Source organism: Phocoena phocoena, chromosome 20, assembly GCF_963924675.1.
Source record: "Phocoena phocoena chromosome 20, mPhoPho1.1, whole genome shotgun sequence".
Lineage (NCBI taxonomy): Eukaryota > Metazoa > Chordata > Mammalia > Artiodactyla > Phocoenidae > Phocoena > Phocoena phocoena.
The window spans coordinates 39336093-39343998 of NC_089238.1; the positions used below are offsets into that span (position 1 = coordinate 39336093).

At 49.4% G+C, this 7906-nt stretch overlaps 1 pseudogene; it reads right to left on the bottom strand.

Moving 5' to 3' along the window:
- Positions 1-494: 494 nt before the first annotated feature.
- On the bottom strand, positions 495-797 carry LOC136141287 (large ribosomal subunit protein eL33 pseudogene; annotated as a pseudogene).
- Between the last annotated feature and the right edge of the window lie 7109 nt (positions 798-7906).

A 7906-nucleotide genomic window follows, 5' to 3' on the forward strand; every position in this document is an offset into this window, starting at 1 on the left:
GACCTACTATATTTGTTTTCGGGCTGCCAAAACAAAGCACCACAGACTGGGTATCTGAAACAATGGAGATGTATTTTTTTTCTAGCTCTGTATGGCTAGAAGTCTGAGATGAAGCTGTGAGAAGGGTTGACCTCTCTTCTTGGTTTATAGGTGATCATCTTTCCCCTGTGTCTTCACATGGTCTTCCACGTGTCTGTGTCCTAACTTCCTTTATAAGGACAACCGTCACATTGAATTAGGGCCTGCCTTAATGACCTCATCTTATTTGCGCTACCTCTTTGAAGACTGTATCTCCAAACACAGTAACATTCTGAGGTCCCAGGAGTTGGGACTTCGACACACAAATTTTGAGGAAGCACGGTTCAGCCTTTAACACCTGCTTACCTCTTATCATTTTCCACCATCAACTGTTCTCCAAACATCTCTGGTCAAATCACATCAAAAAACTGATTCTTTTTCTTCCCCTGAATTTTATTTGCTTACTTTTAAACAAGTTAAATCTCTAAGGGATGCAATCCCACATGGATTCTACGGCCAATGGCCTTAGCAGGAAGCTTGCTTCAGAATTTGGCCCAAACCAGGCTACTGTTCCATGGAAGTGGGTTATCTTTCCCTGGATGACTCTGGTTTTGTTTGGTTTGTCTCCAAAAGTCACTATTTTGTTTTCCCTAGATAAAATTTGGGTTCACGTCAGGCATAAACACTTTCAGTTTTAAGAAGAGCTGTGTGCTCCCTCTGATTTGCAAGACCTTGCTTACTGCCAGCAAAAATGCCTTGGACCACAGCCTTCCAGACATAATTGGTGTTTGAGAAGTCATGATCCCAGCAGGCCTCCACAGGGTCCAACATGGCAAAAAGAGAACTACTGGCTGGTTCTGGAAGATGCTGCGCTGGTCTACACCTCTAGGCTTTGTCCATGCTCTGACCTCTGCCAGAAACGCTCTCCCCACTTTGCCCAGAGAACATCTTCACCTGACCTATGTCTCCTTCAAGAGTCAGCTGATGTGCCCACTCCTCTCTGAAGCCTTCATCGCAGTGTCTTGTCTCCTTATGTCCTTTTCTCTCACGCTCCATGATGATAAACAGTTGCCATAGAATCTCTAGTATGTACCAGGCATCAGTAAATGTGTGTTGTTTGCGTGGGTGGTTCATGGTTGGTGCCAGGGATTCTATCCTGGCCGTGGCCCGTACTTTCTCACCAGCTTTGACCTCAGTGTGGACGTCTTTTACATATTTGAATGCTTTCACTCTGGGTAAAGGCAAAGTGGATCTGGGCACCATACTTCCTAGTCTCTATTTGTGATAGGCAAAACACTGACTCTTCCAAAAACGTCCTAATCCCTGGAATTTGTAAATAGGTTACACAGCACAGGGGAATTAAGGTTGCAGTTGGAATTGAGATTGCTAATAAACTGACCTTAAAATAAAAGTATTATCTTGGATTATCCAGAAGGGCCCAACGCAATCCCAAAGGCTCTCAAAAGTAAGAGTGGGGCTTCCCTGGTGGCGCAGTGGTTGAGAGTCCGCCTGCCAATGCAGGGGACATGGGTTCGTGCCCCGGTCCGGGAAGATCCCACATGCCGCGGCAGCGGCTGGGCCCGTGAGCCATGGCCGCTGGGCCTGCGCGTCCGGGGCCTGTGCTCCGCGGTGGGAGAGGCCACAGCAGTGAGAGGCCCGAGTATCGCAAAAAAAAAAAAAAAAAAAAGTAAGAGTGGCGCAGAAGGGAGCGTCAGGCGGAGAGATGGTGGAAGAACAGTCAGAGAGATGCAACGCTGCTGGCTTTGAAGATGAAAAAGGGGTACAGTGAGCCGAGTAATACAGGCAACCTCTAGCAGCCAGAAAAGGCAAGGAAGTGGATTCTCCCCTAGAGCCTCTGTAGATGCGGCCCTGCTGACACCGTGATTTTAGCCCAATGAGACGATGTCAAGACTTCTGACAGGACGTAAGATAGTAAGTTTGTGTTGTGTTCAGTCCCTAAGCTTGTAGTAAGTTGTTTCAGCAACCAAAAACTTACACACCATTCTAAACAGACCTCTTCTCATCACCGCCCTCGTGCCCCAGTCCTACTTCGTACGTGCCAGAGAGGGATAGCTTGCATTACCGACATTTGGGGAGGTCCCTGATTCAAGGACCTGGGCCTCTGAAGACCCACGAGGAGCCATAATAGTAAAGCATTTGGTGAGTTTCACTGAAGGGATGTTCTGTGCAGACATTATGACAGGACGTATGTGATTATACAGGATCAGATATGCTCCAGCTTGTTCACAGTCTATAGGATAGAAGAGGTATGCAGGTAGTGGCCAAACGAAGGTTACTAAGAGGGGCAGCTGTTCCTAACGGGGATCTGTTGGGACACAGTTACTAGAATCTCACTGTCTTCTAAAGCAACTCACCCTGAGAATTTTCCAACGGGCTAGGAGTTGGTACAATGAATTACCTAAAGGGGCGTGATCCTCCTGTCTGGACCATTTAGGACCAATCTCTGCAGTAAGTGGGGCTGCCACTGGGTAATATTTAGAAGGTAGGTCATTCTTGTAGGAGAAATGGCAGGAAACGGCTCGGTGCTGGCAGTGCTCTGCCAGAGGTGTGCCTCAGAGGTGCTAGTCTTACAAAAATGAACATGCAAGTTGACGGTAAATCTTGAAGAGGATGCAGTACAGAAACACCGGAACACAGATCGTGAGCGGGAGAAAACCGGGGGAAAAGTGTCGACGAGTGAGGGCACGATCCAGACCCTGGAGGACCGATGGGGCGATAGGGAGCCACGACAGATTCCTGAGGAGAGGAGGATGCAGTGAGGATAGAGGGTCCAGGCTGAGGGTGCTGCTGTGGGTGGGCAGAGACAAGGGAGAAGGGGAACCTCGGTAATTACCAGCTTCCGCTCTGAAGCCCCATCACTGACTCTTCCTACCATTCCCAGTGCATCGAATCTGACAGTTCGGGCGCTGTTTTTTTAGTTAACATTGACAAGATTGGGAACTTCAGTCACTTAATTTCCATTAGTCTTTGAGGATGATGCACTGACTTTTTAAACAAAACTAAAAAGAAAAGAAAAAACAGTCTGTAAATAGATTCTCAAAACTTCCCTCTCATGCCGCAGCCCACCTAACCAGACCAACCGAATCCTGCATTTAAAGGTAAATAACGAGCGTGTAGATATTAAGCCATTTTTACTCCTCTATCAGGTGCCTGAGAGACTAATGATATTTTAACAAATAAGCTGTGACATTCTCGTAGCCTAAGATCAAAATGTAGGTATGGGTCTGTAAATTGAAGGATAATCATAAATAAAACAGTAATATCTGCAGAGCTCTTTGCACCGTTCCTGGCGTCTTCACACTCATTTGTGTGGTTGGACTTCACAAGCACCGTGTGGAGTTGGCCTAACAGAGACTCAGAGAGCTTGAAAGCCAGGCACCAACCCCAGGCGGCATCGCTCAAAACCCTTTGCTCTTTACCCAGAACCACAGTGCCTCTTCTGTTTGAACAAGTGTCAGGCCACGTGCGAGAAGAAACATGACATGCAGCCCGATGATACAACATCCAAGCTCAAGCGGCCGGCAAGGCCGAGACAGAATACGGACTTCCCGCAAAGCCACAGTGGGCATGGGCCCCCTTGGAGCCCATGACCTTATTCCAGGTCTAGAAATGCTGAAACGGAGGCTGCCAGCAGAGAAAAGGCTTGGATCATCTGGAAAATGTATCTGGTGTGAAGAATGCAATTGCAGTTTCCTGAACGGTAAGGCATCACGGACTACTTCACACCTAGTTCAATCCCAGCATCAAGGATTATCGTGCAAACGCCGGCCAAGCAGATCCCACCACATCCCCCGACCAGGCCTGTTCCAGACCAGCAGAACTAGGGGTAGGAGGGGGGCCAGAGCTTTGCTGCTAGGAGCTAAAGCAGTGAGCTCTGAAATGAGCTCTTAACAGCTCTCTTTCTGCTCCATCCAAAACGCCATCTTTCAGCTGGGTTAATTGGACTGACGGGCACCCATGGCTGCAATGACCTTTGCCATCAGTGTCAACGTGGCGCCCACCATGCAGGCACAAAAAATGCAACCCTGCAGGCCACTGCAATGCAACCAGCACACCAGTTCTTCTGGGGAAACGGCATTTCCCTGTCAGTTAAAAAATGTATGGGATCTAGGAGATGAGAAATCAACAGGTTTGGATGCATAGGCCGGGCACAGTGCCACGCTTTTACCAATATTTTCTCCGTGCTTTCTGTGAACAGTGGGCCAAGTTGTTACCAAAGCCCAGGGCAAAGAAAAGGAAACTGAGGGTCCAAGAGTATAAGCAACTCCCCCATGGCCACAGAGCGCCCCTCTCAGTTACAGGTTTAAAAACAGCTCGTTTGTGACATCCAAAGTACGTCACGATGTGGCCCCTGCCCACAAGGATAGCACAACTAGGATTAAACCTAGGCCCACCTTTTTCCAAAACCCATGTTCCATGTATTTTCTGAAGGATCCAAAGACTAGTCGCCAAATAAACAAGAGAATATAGATATTTCTACCGCCCCACGCTGTGCTCTTAAATGATGGGTCAAACAGAGAGGAAAAAGGCTTTCAACCAGAACGAGGGGAAAAAAAAGAACCAACTGAGATAACTGGACAAAGGTGATGAACAACCAGAGTATTCTCCATACCATTCGCCTGGACCCGGACGGCACCAGGAGGATTATTCCAAAGAAAGTGACCACGTGATCTAAAATGCATCTGGGGCACCCACCGACACCTCTTGGAAAATATGGCCCCAGGGAGACTGTACATCTTGGCCTGATGGGGGAGTGTGGTAAAGAGCACAGAAGTCCCCCACTCCCCCAGATCAACGCACGCCCTGCTCAGCTGTGCTTTTCCTGTGGGAGACACTCCCCTCTGTGATAGCAGCAGTGCACGTCAAGGCTGTTCCCTCCCCTGCTCCAGTTCCAACCACTGATGGCTGTGACTTGAACCCTGTGCCGGGGCTGGCCTCCAGTTGGTTACAGACACAGAGCCTCGGCACCAGGAAGCTGAGTGCCCCCCACAAGGCTGAGTAATATACCCAACGGGAAGCTTATCAGCCCTCTGAAGCCCAGAGCTGACTTGGCCAGTATGGATGGTGGTGGAGCTGGTGGGGCAGAGTGACACTTCAGCTGTCATTTGGGACCAGGTCAACGTTTCACAGAAGACTCAGTCCCTGTTTTATCATCTTCCCCCCACCCCAACCAGCCATAATCCTGGGGGACAGCATCACGCACGTGCACAGAGCTGACTCAGCCATCTGCCATCAGGGTGTTATGCACAGCGGTTGAGAGCGGAAAACATCACCTACCTTCACAGCCCAGCCTCCAGCAATGACTTGTTGTGGCTCCTGGATCAAGCCGCTTCTTCCCTCCGTGCCTCAGCTTCTCCTCTGTAAAATAGGGATTGTTATGAGATTTGATGAGAAAATCCACCCAAAGCATTTATACTGTGTCTGACGTGCCAGTGACCACTTTTACCTCCACATCAGCTGCCACACCCAGGATCTTAAGGTCACTCACAAACTTTCTGGCTCTGAAATCTTAAAATCTAACGTCTGACCACAGCCTGTGTCTTTTCAGCTCCCTCAATCACCTGCCATCTTCTGTCTGGCCTTATCACGATGTCCAGTCCCTCGAGTGGTTCACCTTGAGCACCTCAACCTCCCCGCTTAACCCTTCCCTTCATTCCATTCTTCTTTTTAAATTTATTTATTTTATTTTTGGCTACACTTGGTCCTTGTTGCTGCACCCGGGCTTTTCTCTAGTTGAGGCGAGCGGGGTCTACTCTTTGCTGCGGTGCGCGGGCTTCTCATTGCGGTGGCTTCTTGTTGCGGAGTGCTGGCTCTAGAGCGCAGGCTCAGCAGTTGTGGCGCACAGGCTTAGCTGCTCTGCGGCATGTGGGATCTTCCCGGAGCAGGGCTCGAACCCGTGTCCCCTGCATTGGCAGGTGGATTCTTAACCACTGTGCCACCAGGGAAGTCCTTTCCACAGATTTAGAAGCCCCCGCATCTCTTTTTACCGTGTCCTCCTCCTTGGGGGAAGATGTCCCTGCTTCCACTTTCCTCTGTACCAAGCATCACTCGGGAGTCTTGCCCATCAGTTTTCACTTCTGTATTCTGTGCTTCCAGGCTTCCCCTCACTAAAGACCCCTCCCCTCAGCATATAAATATGCCCAGGCTTCCCAAACCTTAAAAAAGAGAAGAAAAATCTCCCTCACCCCTCTCTCCCCCTCCAGCCCCTTCATACAGACAAGCTCCTCCAAAGAGCTGTCCACACTCCTCACTCTGCTCCCACCTTCGCTGGCTCTGCAGTCTGGCTTCTTGAGAAATTACTCTAAGAAGGTCAATAACAAACATGGAGTCGCACTTGACCCCCTTCTCTTCTTCCCTTCTCCCATCCAGTAATTTAAAGTTTGATCAACTCTGACCCTACCCACATAATAGCTTTTACATCTTTCCCAGCTCTCCAGCCCACGAGCAGGGGTGTGTTCTGGATTTCCAAATTTGTCCAAAGATATTTAATTCATACACGTCGCCATCCAGCCTCTACTCCAAGCTAAGAGGGAGTGTAGGAATGTTACTCTCCTGACTCACCACTCTAAAACGGTTCCCACTGCCTCTAGGGGTAAAATCGGCTCTCCTGTGCGTGGTGTACAAGGACGATCTGGCAGCAGTGAACATGGCCTTCATGAGGGCTAACTGAAGGATGGTGACGGGGAACTTAAATGGACATGAGCTCCCCTCCGTCAGGGCACATATTCATTTCCCTCTTTTGAAAACAATGCTCTTAGCAGGAGCGAAAAGTTTTTTTAAACTTTCAGAGGAGATTCATCAAATGTGGCCCAAATTGGAATACATTTATAGCGTAACGGAAGTGTCCTTTTCAGGAACAAATTTTATGTGGTTATTTCTTGAGATCGCTCTCCTACTACAGGAGGTACCACTTAACAGAGAATATGCTGTAAGAGGCAACTTTCTTAAGAACCGGATGTTATCTCGTGTGATATTTGCAAGTCCAGGACCAAAGGGTCCTCCTCCCTGCCCACTGCATGCCCAGCTGTTTGCTCCAATCCTCAGCCCTCAGATTCCAGCCCTCTGACCTAGATAGATGTGGCAGTCATTACCATGCTCCTTTCCAGAGGAGACCCTGAAATCCTACAAGGAAAGGGATTTTCCTTGGGTCCCATGTCCAGTGTCTGTAGCAAAATTGGGACCGAAAGCTGGTCTCTTGCCACTGTGGTGTGGGGTGTCACCCATAGGACCCCAGGGTCCACACGGTCTAATATGAGAAGCCCCTTAGGAGCTGGGTCAGATGTATGTCAGCACAGAGGCTGTGATGGGTACGAAGACGTCTGGACCACTGGCAACCACACAGATGTGTGATGAGGAGGAAATGGTGGACGAGCCTCTAGAAGGAGGAGTAGGGACGGATGCCCCCAGCACAGGGAGTTCAGGATAAGGAGAAAGCAGGGCGCGCTCAGCCCCCAGGCCCAGCCCCACAGGAAATGGCCCTGCACGCCTTGCTCTGACTTAACAAGCACTGAATTCCTCTCTGAGAAAGTGTTTTCACCAGAGCATCTGGTCCCACCCTAGAATACCAAGCAGAAGACAGTCAGATGACCACTCTGATTTCTTACCCCACCATCTTTCTACTGAGCCAGTTAATAATTCCACAGCAGTCCAGGTCTCTGGTGGCCCAACCAGCTCCATGCTAAATGACTTGTAACACCCAAGCCAATGCACAGTGCCCTGACATTGTTGGCACAGCCTGCAGCCCAGCATGGATCCACCTACCTTGCCAACACACACACACACACACACACACACACACACACACACACACACACACACACACACTTTGCCTGATACGCTTCCCCCAGTCGTGGTCTCAGAGTCAATG